Source organism: Empidonax traillii, unplaced genomic scaffold (genome assembly GCF_003031625.1).
Source record: "Empidonax traillii isolate 1590-97213 ecotype Southwest subspecies unplaced genomic scaffold, ASM303162v1 scaffold121:size1714817, whole genome shotgun sequence".
Classification (NCBI taxonomy): Eukaryota; Metazoa; Chordata; class Aves; order Passeriformes; family Tyrannidae; genus Empidonax; species Empidonax traillii.
This window is the reverse complement of record NW_020955314.1, coordinates 488,693-503,700: the sequence shown is the minus strand read 5'-3', so window position 1 is coordinate 503,700 and position 15,008 is coordinate 488,693.

Here is a 15,008-nt window from a genome sequence, read left to right as displayed (position 1 = left end):
TACTGGCTCATTATTATACTGATATCCTTCAGATGAAAGGCATGGATGTTATTATAGTTACTGAAATAAGTAAACCACAGCTTCTATGGGACAGCAGTATAGCTAATAATCAGGTTTTGTATTTTCAGCATTTACTGCTGCAAGGATGAATAACTGTGTGTGGGACCATTAAATGGAGATATTCCTAGAGATGCCACCTCTGCAAGAGTATGAAACAACTTCTGCTGCCTGTGTTATGCTGTCCACAGGTAGTAGGAAGCAGGCACAGAAAGTAGCACTAGGCTCACAGTCAGTGTGAGAATGGAGAGGCGACAGAATAGATGGGAAATACAGCTGAGAAGTAAGGGTTCATGAAAGAATTTTTCATTAAAAACAACTGGGGTGTTTACTTCTACCTAGGGTTTCTCAGAATTAGGAAAAACCTCTGCATATCATGAAAAAGAAGAATTATTTCACAGCAGGCTGCAGTAAAATAAACTGAAGACTTAAACAGGTACCAGCTGACAGTAATAACAGTTCGTAATTAACTAATGCATTTCTCTGGAGTGCTCAAGAGTTGAGGTTATGTATTGAGTTTTGGCTGTTATTGCAGTGGCCTGGGAAGAAGTCTTTTCCATGCTAATAGTTAAGATTACGAACTAGTGGAAACTTTTGACGTAATAGACAAAATTGTATTTTAATTCACAAAGATAAGAAAAGCCATGGCCCCACTCTGCATTTGGCTCTGCCAGCCAAGAGGGAGAAGATCATAACCCATGGATATAAAACAGCCATACTTTCCCTCAGATTTCTTTCCTCATCAGCATCACTAAATAGTTTCAATAGAGTCGTGAAGAGGGTGCAGTACGGAGGCAGAGCAAGGAGAGAGCCACAGAAAATGATGCAATGTAAAAAAATACATTTTAACCTATTGCCCTAAACCTCTGGAGGACCAAGTTTGAGCTCAGTGTCATTAGCCATACAGTGAAAGGGTGCTTGCCTTGAAGAATGACTTTGCTGTAACTGCAAAATTGAATCATCTCACCCTAGAGGGAGAAGGACAAACCTTGTAACACCCTTGGTCTTGAGGACACACACAAAAATTTTCTTATGGTATTCTTTCTTAAAGTTACAATTTTACTGGATCCACCCCTTGGCTGTCAAAAGTACCTGTCTATGGGAAAAAACACAGAATCATAAGAATAAAGCTCTTCCTGTATCAAGAGGTTTTTTTATCTCCCCTTCACCCCACTGTAGATTATTATAACTATGGCACAATCACAACAGAAGCAAATTAAATTACTCTTCTCTACTTAGGAAAAAAAAAAAATCTTTTTTGCACCTGTTCATGACCCTCCTGCCCTCTTTTTTTAACGTCTTGAATTTTATGAAATCTGTTTTCCCTGAGGAAACTAGGGTGTTAGGAAGTGAACATTTTCAAAATCAAAACTTGGAAAATAACTGTTTTGATACGTTTTACAGGTACAAACTGTAATTGCTATCAGAAAAAGTACAGCAAAACTAAGACATACCAGTGCAAGAGGCAAATGGCACAAATTGAAAAAAACCAAATATATGAACAAAAGAACCTCTTTTTTTTTACTGTGAGGGTGATCAAACACTCGCTCAGGTTGCCCAGAGAGGCTGCAGAGTCTCTCTCCTCTCCAGCCACAGCGACAGTCATGTCCAGCTGGACAGCTTGGCCTGGGAAACCCTACTCTAGCAGTGGGATGGAAGATTTTTTTTAAAATACATTTTTTATTAAACAAACAAAAAAACCCCAACCAACAACAACAAAAATACCCACAAACAAAAAAACCCAAACAAACCAACCCCAAACAAAACAAAAACAAAACCAAAAAACCCCACACAAAACAAAGCAAACCAGAAAAAAACCACACCCCTCTACCAAATTTGAGAGAAATCCTCATTAGCAAGTGAATAGTTTTAAAGCTGATTCAACACTGAATAAATTTTACTCTTCCCTACAATACATATTTACCTAAAGTCCAACATAAGTAATATTCTCTTATGGATTTTGAATGAATTTGTCCAGGTATCTTACTTAAGAGTATGTATTAAATTATTAACATTTTTGGAAGAATACACAAGACATCCTAAAGGTGTGGGCTGCTTGTGTTTTATAACACTTTCAACTTGTTCTAGACAGGATGCAAGTTATTGCCAAATGTATAATTAGAGCTACATTTGCTACAGACATGTTGCAGCCTTATTCACTATTGCATAGCATTCTGCAGTACCTTAAATACAAAAGGCAATGGAAAGAAACAATTTTCTCACAGTTATGTACATCACAGAAATATTACCTCTGAGCAAATTACCTTTTTCCCCCTGGCAGGTACATTTCCATTGCCTCTTGTAAGATAGTCTGGTCCTATCCAGGCACTACTTTGAAGGTTTTGTTCATACCTTGCTGATAAGATGGGACAGGACTCTGAGACTTGAGGAAGATTGATCTGTAATGATTTTCTCTATAGACATTTGAATCATAATAAGGACTAAAGTACTGGGGATGGTGTCTGACCCTCACAACCTCCCCTAGGGAAGCAAGTTGAACTTTCTGATTCTTCAGCATTGCAGATCTAAACACAAAGCAGCTCTCACTGTTGCTCTCCAACAGGAAAGAAACAGCACCCTACCACAGGTCACTTGAAAAGCTGCCCACAAATTCAACAGTTACAGTCAAGCAGCAGGAGACCTTGACCTAAAGGCCATAGGTCAACAGACCTCAAATGTGAAAAACATGCCAGTCCATTGACATGGTGTTTCTTGCAGACACCATTGGAAACTGGTCCATGGTATGTCTGTAGGCCAAGCTTTACTCAGCACTACCCCAGATTGGAGCTTTATTCAGAGCTGTAAGTGTAGAAAGTTCGAGAGGATCATTTACTTAAAAAAACAAAACAAAACCACAACTAAAATTCTTCATTTCTCCTAAGAACTATCACACAGTTACTGCCTTTCTTAAACTCTGCCCCCCACCTCCCCCCCAAGTTAATGAAACACAATGGTTCAGCGCAGGACTGCATGGTTTGCCTGCACAGAAATGATTTTCACCTTTATGAAAAGGTCTAAAAATATTGACAGATGAAAAGTATTAAATGAAGTGATATTTTACAATTATCAGTCTGAAATTTGATTATACGAGCCAGTTATTGTTGCAAGAACCACCCTAAAAGATAGTCTCTGTCAAAATAAGGTGAGGAGGGGGAATTTTAAAAGTGTGAAGGTTTTGGAAGCTTGGAAGTTCACTTGAGAAAGTATGGGAAAAAAGTTAGAGAGAATACATAATGTGGAAATTCAGACTGGGATTTCAACCTGGATTCTTCATAAAAATGAAGAAGTATTTCCATGTGGTCTCTTTATAGAGATAGAATTTCAATCTGCATCTCTAGTTGCAGAGTAAGCAAGAGTAGGGTCTCAAGTTGTTCAAGTGTTGGATTTCTATTCTGTCCTGAACAAATTTTGTATTAAAGAAAACCTCATAATTGAGTGCATTTATCAAATTTTTCACTTGAATGACAACATGAAACAAATCTGAAGAAATAATTAGAAATTGTTCCTAATTTCCCAGACAATAAGGGCGAGACATTAGCTTATATCAGTATGATCACAGAATTTTCCTTACGCATGAAGGATGACGGGGGCAGCAACCACTGTCAGCTTTCTCTGTCAGAGCCGTGAAAGAGCCAGTTAGCCCACCTGTTCTTAGAATGCAACTTCTAAAGACCCATCATCATGTTTATGGTGCTTTAGGAGCAGACATCAATCTCCTCCTCAATTGTGAAAAGCACCTCCTTCCGCAAGCATTTAATGCCCTTGGTCAGAAACACAAATTACAGAGATATGATAACAAAACAGGAAACAGATTCTATCCAAGTGTTTGTGCATAAATTCATCATTGTATCACCTCAGGAACAGAAAAAAAGCGAGTTAATTCCTCCAGAGATCTTAGTTGAGCATTTCATCATATGTAGCGGAATTTGCAACTAAGAAGATACATTCTGCTTTCAATTAGCAAAAGATAATAGTGATTAATAAGGAGAACAAAATCCAATGAGAGACATTATTCCAAGATCCAATCATTCTGCACCATTTCTGTGGCCATGCTATTCTCTATCAGTACAGTGGCAAACGAGGCTACTACTATTATATCTAATATTACTTCTTCCACAAGTGTAAAACTAGAGAGTGGAAAGCACAGGTTAGTCCTGGAACATGTAAATTCCAGAGCAATTTAAAGAGAAAATGTTACAAGTTTGGAAAGCAGGTCTATTTTAAAGAGACTGAGAAATGTCTGAAAGAAGCTGCAAGTTCTGTTTTGTACTGGTTTTCCCTCTTGTGTTTTGGGCCAGACAAAGCATTATTATTCTCCAAAACCAACAGTTCCCCAAGACAAAACAGTGCAGGTATCCATCCCTAAAAAGATACGATCAATCAACTCTAGGAATATGAATAACGGTAGCCTGCCAGGCATCAGCCCATCACTGAGAAAGATGGACTTTCTGACCAAGATAACAGAGGATTTTGAATGGTTAAAGCTTGATTTTTCTCCAAAAAAATGATCAGGAGATTTACTGTTGAATTCAAGAGGAGAAGAACCAAGGCTTTAGATTTCCAAAGGCACAAATGGCAACCAGTTACCTGTGGCTTTTGGGAGCATCATCTATACTTATTTCTTTTGATCTGTGTCTCTTCCAACTGGACTGTGCCAAATCCACTTTATCTTCCTTTATCCCACATCCTTTGTTTCCTAAAGCTGTTGTACAATTCTGCTGCCTTTCACTACTTTTACTTGAGTCCGTAAATTTTCCTCACTGAACATGTACCAGTTAAAGCAAATTAAGGCCATTAAGCTAAAGGAGGTTCAAACCAATGAGGTGCTGTTAAAGCTCGGGCTGATACTTTTGAATTTTAAAATCAATGCAGGATGACCAAGCATATTGAATACTTCACACAAATCTATAGTAGCTGTATAAAATATTTAAAAGCCTGAATTAATGGCCTGATAAAACTCACTTGTTAATTTAGGTAAGATTGGAGTTTCAGGGTGATTTACTGAACATGCAGATTTTTAAAGAACATAAAACATTGTGAAAAATGAGTCAGCAATTTCAGTAAGAATCATTCATGGCCAGAGTTGGAAATCCTGCCAAACAATCTGTGCTTCCTTTTTATGATTTAGAAGTGGTGGATGTTTCTTGGAACTATAAATGTGATATATTTTTTCACCTCTTATTCATTAGCTCAAACTTCACTTAGGTCATTAATAAGCAGGGGGGAAAATAAGATTTTGAACTATCTTTTGATAAGCTAGAGGGCTCTAAAATTATTAGTCAATTAATTTTCACAATAAACCTTAAGAGATTTGGTAACTATTATCATCCTTTACTGAAAATGGAGAAAACAGAAGTGGAAGGACTTGTTGAAGGTCACACACTAATGGAGTGAGAGAACAAGAGATTTCCCTAACCACATCTTTGACAGATCAAAGATCCACCAGTCATTTCTAGGTATTAATCCATTCCCTCCTGAATTCAGCAGGAATCCTGACATTAAATCCAAACCAAATTGTTCATTCTCAACTGCAGGGATAGAAAAAGACTCAGCTCTATCTATTCCAATTACCAAAAGTCAAGAAACACTTGAGGTTCCATAACATAAAGTGATGTGAACATTAAGTGATAGCTATGAAGACTTGTAGTGAAACTACACTTTGAATCTGAATTTTCTGAATCTGTATGCTTTACTAAAAAAAAAAAAAAAAAAAAAAAAAAAAAAAAAAAAAAAAAAAAAAAAAAAAAAAAAAAAAAAAAAAAAAAAAAAAAAAAAAAAGCCAAGGCTTTAGATAAGGTAAAAGGAATTATATTAGACTCCATTAAAAATTGCATTGAGAACAGAGGGAAGTAGGAGAGTAGTTTCATTAGGCAAAGCACACTTAATGGTAATAGAATTTTGTTCCGAATAGTCTGGCAAACACTGTTATTGCAAAAATAGTGTGGGAACTTTGCTAACCACAACTGGTCAGAGGGAGTCTGGTTCACACTTCATACAAAGACAATTTGTCATCAGCAGGAATTTCTCTAGCAGTCAGAAAAAGTAAAATCCAGTAAGCTAATACAACTTCTAGAAAGGCAGGATCTTCTCATTAAATGAGACAATGGTGACATTCCATGGAAAAAAACTTACTTCCAGTAAGTTCACAATCATTTCCTTGTTGGTGGAAATTCAATCTCAGCTACAGATGAAGTTCCACAAGATTTTTAGCCTGAAAGTATTCAAATTTCAAATGCTCACAGAATTTTGTATCTCTGCTTTAGATAAGAGAAAAATCAATTCTACAACAAACAAAAATCCCACAAATTCTTCAAGTTTTACTTTCCTCGGAAAGGAATTTTTGTAAACCCACACAAATTCAAAATCACTGTCATCAGAGAGGATTCTTTAGTGAATTTTCCTGAATGTCTCTCACAAGCTGAACTCCTCAAAATACACCAGAAGTCTTTAATAGAACAATACATTCAAAACATGATATAGATATATGTTTAAGAAAATCACAGTAGAGGCATACTGTAACCAAATATGCCTGTCTCTTGGTAGGAAGGATCCCTTTTTTCAGGTGTGTATCCTTTCCAGCCATCAGTTCATTTGCATTTTTTGCTGTAGCAAACTCTGTAAAGTCCTCTTGAGGACTCTGTGAAAAATATCTTCCCCTCCCCATCTCCAAGGCCTGGTTTTTACTCCATCAGCCTTCCCGTTCCTGGTGCCTTCTCTGAGCTGGGTATACTTGTGTGAGAGGCAGGCACACCTTTCCTTTCTTAGTTTTCCTCTTCATGCCTGAAAGGTGCATTTCTGTCCCAAAGAGGTTTGCTGAACACTAGAGGAAGAGACATCTTCCTTTCTTACAGTCATCTGTAACTGAGTAATCAGGAAATGTGTTTTTGTGTGACCTTAAAAATACATTCTCTTCTCCTACCACTGTAATTTGAAGCAAAACAGTCCTAGCATTCATGCAGTCATGTTTTATCCACAGGTTTGTAAGTACGTTATGGAAAAGTGGATATGTATCATTACCAGACTATTGCCACATTATGAATCAAGCTTAAATATAATAGAGGCCTGGTTGCCAAACCACATTTGGTTTATCCAGTGTATTTGGATAAAGCTGAGGTCAAATGATCAGCAGTCAAGAGAAGATGGAATTACAGAGAATGTTTATAAATGGAGGTTTGGGTAACTGGGAATTTGCTATATGTAACCATGCATTAGCCACACAAACAGTGTTACTAAATATATGAGTTCAGTCTTATATAGCAGTTCCCCGAAACCAGATGTGGAGAGGATAGGTGCCCCTCTCAGACTTGAAGACGTGTCTTGCACTTTCAGCTGATCAGATTTGCCAGAACAAAAAATAGTAAGAATCAACAAAATCCATAGCGAGATGAGCCAGTAACGAGTAAAACCAACTTTGCCCTGGTTCATCATGGGGATGAAATTGTTTAGAGTCAAAGTATTGGTGACAGTGGTAGAGGCATAAAAGTGTAGAACTTTTCCCATTACACGAGCTGTCCACTCTTCAGTTTCCCCTTTTAACCTTACACCTGTCGAAGGTCTCAAATTAGAAAAATGCACAGGAATGTAAGAAGAGAGATGTAAGAAGAGAGATGGAAGAACACACAGAAAAGTCTCATGATTAAAAGGATCCAGACAAGTGAAGTCACATTTTGATACTTCTCTTTGTAGACAATGTTTTCATGCAGTCATACAGAAGAGGTTTGGCTGCAACACCACTTCCTTTCCCCCTCTCAAACCCCATAGATGTAGAAATATCTCTGCTTACATGTGGCCAGGCATTTGAAACCCAGCAATATGGGCTAGCTGCCCAAGGAACTGTTTCCTACCTTCTGTAGGAAAAACTATAGACACAGGAAAGAGTCCCAGGGACTAGACCCTAGTTTTAATTCTTTTGTTTTAACCTCTCTTACTATCTTCAAAAAGCCTATAATGAGAATTTCTACCTTGTAGCTACAAGTTAGATTAAAAAAAAATCCCCGATATACGTAGGATGTCTCTGATGGGGTGGGAATTTTCATCTTTTGTCTTCAAAGTGGTTGCAATGCTGCCAGCTTTGCAAACTGTTCACTAGTCCATCCACAGGCACACATTAGGACTCAGCTATTGACTGAAAAATCAGAACACTTATTCATCGGTAAAAGTATGAAAAACCCATCACGTCGTTTTATTTATAACTTTATGTTCAAATGTTATAATTTAGTAACATTTTCATGAGACTTCAGTGGGGTTCTGGTTCCTGTCGTGGTCATATTTCACCCTGTCCCTGCACATTTGGTCTCTATACTCCTCCTGGGCCACTTGACCTTATGAACCTTGTATATGCTTCTGTTTTATGTATAATTTCATCAGGAGATTGTTGTTCATCCACACAAATCTCCTACCACATTTACTTCAATTTTTTCATGTTGGGATGGATTATTCTTGAACTCAAAGGAGGCAATTCTTAAGAAGAAAAAAACAACAAACCACCCAAGCAGCTCTGTTGGACTGTATCCCACAGCATTCTTCCAAGGAGGCTCCTAAACAGGCCAAAGTCTGCTCTTCTAAAGTCTAGGGGTTGTAATCCTGCCTTGTTTCATTCCCTCAAGAGACTGAATTCCAGCATCCAATGCTCAGTGCAGCCAAGGTTGCACTGACCTTCTTATTTCTCATGAGTTCTTCCTCATTTTTAAGTATCACTCCCAGGAAAGAGCCACATTTCATCAGGGCCCTCAGCAGCTGCCTCAAGAAGTTACCATCAATGCCATTCCAGAAACTGCTTGTGCCCTTCTAGGTTAACCTTTCAGCAGATAATCAGTATAGTTAAAGTTTCCCCAAAGATTAAGGCCTGAAACATGAGGCTTGTTTCAGTTGTCTCAAGAAGGCCTCTCCTATTACTTCCTCCTACTTCTAGACTGCTCGTCCAGATGAAAATGCAAACATTTTCATCGACAGGCACACGGGGTAATACTCAGTACTGAAAAGGCTCTTTGCTTTACATCCTAAGCACCTTTTATCTGTGGTTCACAGAACACTCTCCATGCGTTATATAAAGCAGACATTTCCAAGTATTACTACTCAAACTTTAGGCAGAGCACAGGGTGTGACTTGTTCACCTCCAAGTACATTGGGTACAAAAGGTGGTGGGTAGGGGTGGTGGGAAGCACCAGTTATTAAATCTTCCAAGTGGGAAGCAGTTATTAAAATAGCCTAGCTGATGAATTACCTTTCAAAGAATAAAGCACTCAAAACATGTACATGACTTTCAGATGTGAAAAATTAACTAGGTGTCAGGTATATAAAATGTCTCTTCCATCTGACCTGCCACTCTCACTTTCATTTTCTAAGCTGCAGAAGCTGTCCCACTGTGGGTGGGGAAAAATAACTGAATAAAGAATACATCAGATCTCTCATAATGAATCTTTACCTTATGTTATGGGTACAGACATATTCATAGGTTTTTGAAAAATTTATATTAGTCAGCCTTTATGAGCACCCCAAGACACCTGCCACTTTGAAGCGGCTGAGAGACTGGCTGTCACACTCTTTTGCCAGATAAATAGATGTGAGTGCAGCATAACCATACTTTGTTCCCTTGCTTTAGCAGTATTTCATTCCTGAAGCAGTTGGGTAACAACCATTTAGTAATTTCATCTAAAAAAAAAAAAAACAAAACAAAAAAAACCAAACAAACAAAACAAAACAAAAAAAAAAAGTGGGAGGACAAGGAAATGTGAAGGTCATAAGGAATAATGCATTGTCCACAGAAACCAGCAAGTCCTCCCTCCTCCACCCACCCTCTGTTAGCTCTCCCCCAGCCTTCCAAAGCATTAATTTTAAAAACAAGTACCTCTAGCAGCAGTTGCATCAACACTTCCCCAAACCTCTGTATCTCTTCCCATCCTTTCTCTCTCTCTCTCTCCTTTCCCTGCTCTAGGACACAAGGCATTCACTTTCTGTCTCTATCTTGGTCCTATTTTAACAGGACAGCTTGCAGGACAATCACCACCTCTGAATAGCTTGAAGCCTTCTTGTTCAGTTTCCTGTGGGTAGGACCCTTAATTCAAGACCTCTTCAGAATCAAATGTGGTTAGATTTGATATCAAGCTCTGCACAGCCTAGAAGGCTGAATGTCATTTGCAAATCATTACTTTAATGAAGAGATTCAAATTAGGTTTCATTCACTTCAGTGTCTCAGAGGAAAAGCTTTTCACACTTCTGCTGCCTGTTTTTTCCCTTTGATCTGAACGTCAAACCGCTTCTCTAACTCACCATCTAGTGGGGTTCTACCTGTTGTTACACTTTTTAAGCTCACATGTTCTCCCTTGTGTCCCACCAATGGACACCGAAGATTTCAGAAATATTATCTAATTGTATACGCAGTGATGTGAAAAACTTCACTGGTGCATGAAGCAGGTAAGTGAAGATTACTCTTGCCCAGCAGTGCCAATACCAAAAGCATTACAGCAAAAAGAATAAAGTTTTTCATTTTCCAAAGTTATAACTCTGAAACAGCAAAAGCAGCAGAACGTTCCCCCCAGTCACTCCCCCCCACTTACAAATCTGTTGTACCAAAACTGATTATTAAGCCCCTGGGCAGTTATATAGTTTATATATTCTCTCTTCTTACTGCTGAGAGCAGAGAGATATTCTAAAAGAAAAGTCTGTTTTCTTGGCAAAAGTTAAGATTGCTTTTAAGATAACAGGGAAGCACCCATGTTTTTATTCTAGCACTTTTCAGAATTCACTATCTTGCTCTAGCTATTCAGTAATATCCCATGTCACATATGTACACACTGACAGCAATAAGTAACAGCATGAATTTTAATGCCCTCATATCTAAAGTTCAGCTATTAGATGCACTTAAGAGGTACCTAATGACTCAGGGACTAACTACAGGAACTCCATTTTTTAAAGTCTCAGCAGCTTGTAATTGTCAGGATTTTGTCAGAAGAGTCTGTGGATATCACCAGGAGAACTGGTGAGAGGCCACACAACAGGAATCAATTGCAAGTTCGTGTCATCTTGATTTCTAGTATACTTGCAAGTCCATATTCCTACATGGAAGAGAGGAACCCCCTCCCCACCCCAAATTGAAGCTTTACCAGTTTGTAGAGAAATCCAGAGCTATTTACTGCCACAGTATTGTAGGCTTGGATTTAGACCCATAGCTAGATCTACTTAATGGACCGCTTCATTTAAGCAAAGAGAAGCATTGCTATGTCTCTGTGTGGTGCACTAAGTTTAAATCAAAACAGAGTGACTTACAGAGAAGATATGGGCTGATTTCAAAACTTAGGGTTACTTGGCAGTGGTGACTACCTGCATTTTCATGTGTTTCGCTTAGTTAGGAGATGATCAGACCCTTAAATAAATGCAAGTACAGCAGGATAGATGTGTCGTACCCATAGGCATATGATACAGGCTAGGAGTTTCAAAATAGTTCTCAGTTTTGAGCAACTGAGCAAGGCGTGTGATGAATACAACCTCGCTCAGAGGGCAATTTGTCTCAAAAATCCCCAAATGGCATATTTGTCTTCCCTCTAGGCTTTGCCTCTCCGCCTTTTCTGCTGTTTCATGAATTTCACTTTCTTTCCACTCCAACCCTGTCACGAGCCTTGTTGAAAGCTTTGCCAGAGCTCTTAAAAAAGTATGTAAATGAAACAGCAGGGGAGTAGCTCCTCAGAAAGCTTTGGACATACCCAGTAGTTCTCAACACATAAAATAAGAAAATAAAAATGGTCTGGTACTGCAACCCTTTGCTGACTATGTCATCCCACCAGCACAGTGATGAACGAGGACCTTTCCCATTCCAGTTATCATTGTCAAAACCGCTGAAGTACAAATTTAGCAGCACATGAGCAACATCCATACAGCCACTGTTCTGTCCAAATTAGTGCCCCTCCTCTTTCTCCTGATTCCTTGCGGAATATAAGGCTGATGGAAGAATAAAATAAAATTTCTCTCTTGATTATTTAAATAAAAATAGAAAAAAACCAAACAAAGCCTAGTGAGCACACTTCTCTTCCATTAAATTTTTCTATACATAAACACCAATGAGAGTCCAGAAAGCAACAAACAATTAACTTTCACCACCACCACTTAGGAGGGCATCCCTCTATTAATACAGAAAACAGCAATTCCAGGCAAAAATAGTTACCATTGCAACAAAGAACTACCACTATTTTTGCTCATGACCAGCTTCATGGCTATCATAACCACCACCTTCCAGCCTAAGACCCAAGTGTTTGTTTTCGGGTGTTTTTATTTTTGCTATGTTTAGTTGTTTTTTTGGGGGGATTATGTTGGTTGGTTTGTTTGTTTGTTTGTTGGGGGGGTATTTGTTTAGGGTTTTTTATTAGTTTGTTGTTTGGGTTTTTTTCTGAGGAGGATTTGGTCATTGGTTTGTTTGTTTGTTTTACAAGGACCAAGTCAGAAGGCACAGATCCTGAAGCTAACGATGGAAGCACTTTTTTCCATTCTGGTTCCTTTGCACAAACCAGGACTCTACACATACTTCCCAACTATTTTAAAAAGAGAGGGACATAGTCTGGAAGCTCTGATACACTGCTTCCCACACTACTGGGCAATCAGAAAAAGAGCAGCTCAAATTGAACACACGGCATCAAAAGCCACATAACATATCTAAAACAATTGTATGTGGTTTTGGAGGGGGAAAAAACCCAACCCACTCAATGAGTATATTGATGTAGACAAGGATTATCACACTTCTTTTTACTGCATATATATCTTCTCACTGTTTTGCGGAGGACAAACGAAAGAAGCTGCTCCAACCAGCATCCCTACTTGGGCAATGGGCCAGGGAAGTAATCTTTGGGTTACCCTGGCAAAAGAAGCTAACACTGATACAACATGCTTAGCCACTAACAATGTTACTAACCCCTTCTCCACTTGTCTGTTGCTATTGTCAAGAGATACTGTTTCCATCAAATGAATCCGGTGGTTGTGTCACTGGAAATGCCTGACTACAATTGGAGCCATAGCAAGATATACTCGTCTAAAAACAAAAAAGGGGGAGATGTGGAGGACAAACGAAAGAAGAGGAATACAAGAAATGGCGCGCGACATATGAAAAATACTAAAAGGACTCTTCCCTAATAGCACAGACGTTTGCAGGCTGTTTAAGCCTGATTCGTAAATGAATAGAATGTTCTGTAGTCATTTGACTAATGTTTATAATGTTTACTGTTAATGCATGCTTTTTAATGTTTGTACCCCAGTTCTATTTGTTATATTATATTTGGACATGTATGAACATGTTAGTCCCCTCATGAATTTTCTCCTCCCTGATTGGTCAAGGTTTCCCTCTCCCTCATTGGCCAGGATTTGCCGCAGTGTGGGCGGTCCTGCTATTTCCCTCCTTCCATGTTATTGGCTCCTAGTTAAGTTATGCATGTTGCTGAATCCCCATTGGTTGTTTAGTCCCATGCTCCTCCCAATTTCCAGATCCTTCCACCCCGAACCCTATATAAGGGTTAGCTCTCCCCTCAGTCAGGGACAGAGCCCTTGACTCTGTACCCTCATGCATCCCTGCATTAATAAACACCTACGACAGAGCAAGAACCCCTCATGCTGTCGTCGCCTCTCCTTTCACTGGGCTTTGGCACTGTTTAACCTGCTTTAGCTTGTTTCCCTGTTCTTCCTTGAGGCTTCCATGTCATCATCTCTCAAGACTTCTGTTGCCTAAAGCTGAATTACCACAGGGATCCAACAGGAACCAAAACTCAAAGCCTTGTAATGAGCTACTCACAGCTGTTACTAAAACCACCGTCTTTGCTGCTTCTCACTGCCCACTCCCCCTTGGCTTTGCCTTAGTAAAAACAATTTCAGATTCTGTAAGGTATTAAATGCTTTACTGCAGTATGTTGAGTTAGAAGAATCAAAGACAGCAATAGCCAGTGGTGCTACAAAGAAATAAAACTGTCAAGTCAAGCAAGGAAATACAGGCTTATCAAAATGATTTCTGAATCTTTTTGAAGAGATTCTTTTTCCATCTCCTACTCATGCTGCCTCAGGCACCTCACTGGAGTCTAAAGATGGAACCAAAAGCTCAACCCACTTGGGCTGTCACAAGCAAACACAAAATCATCCCTACCATCTAAAGTTCTTTCCTCTGAAACTTATAGGCAGATAAAGATACAAAGAAGAAAATATTTGGGGGGTTATGTTGTTTTTTGTTTATCTTTTCTTAAATATCTACTTTATGGCACTATGTAAATCAGGAATAATTTACTCTTTATTCCAAATCTACAGCTCGGGATTAAAACCACTAATAAACAGATGGCCATTAGACTTTATCTAGTTAAGAGAACTTGGGGCTTTTTTAACATCAAAAGAGTCAAATTTTGCTCTCTAATACGCCAGTGAAAATGCATGATACATTACTCCATTTATGGATACACCTAATTTTCAGCTGCACAAAGGACAAAAATTTACCATATATCTTTAAGAATCTCTTAAATGTAAGAAAACCAAAAGAAAAAAAATGAAAATATGATTGCTTCATAAAAAAATACACAGTTGACATTAAAATAATGACACACTTAATGCTATGCTTTTGATTTTGAGCAGTTAGAACATTATCATAGAATGATACGGTGACTTTGTTCCACTCCTACCTGTATAAACTATTTATTATATGGCCTCAGGCAAGATGCTCATAATATGACCCAATTTGTTCTAAAAGCAGTACAGACCCTCCCCATTGGCTTTAGTAGAGATAGCATGGTCTTTTTTCCTCTTTTAGCTTCAGTTTATGGATCAATAAAATAGGTAAATGCATCTTCAAACTGCAAAATAAAGGGTTAGGTAAAATTACCACTGACCATTGCAGCTACATGTAGCGTTTGTGCAGTGCTTTGACAATGATATAGGAGAGAGGCATTTGTATAGTACAGTGTTACTAACTCTCTCTAATTTCAGGTTGTGATTGC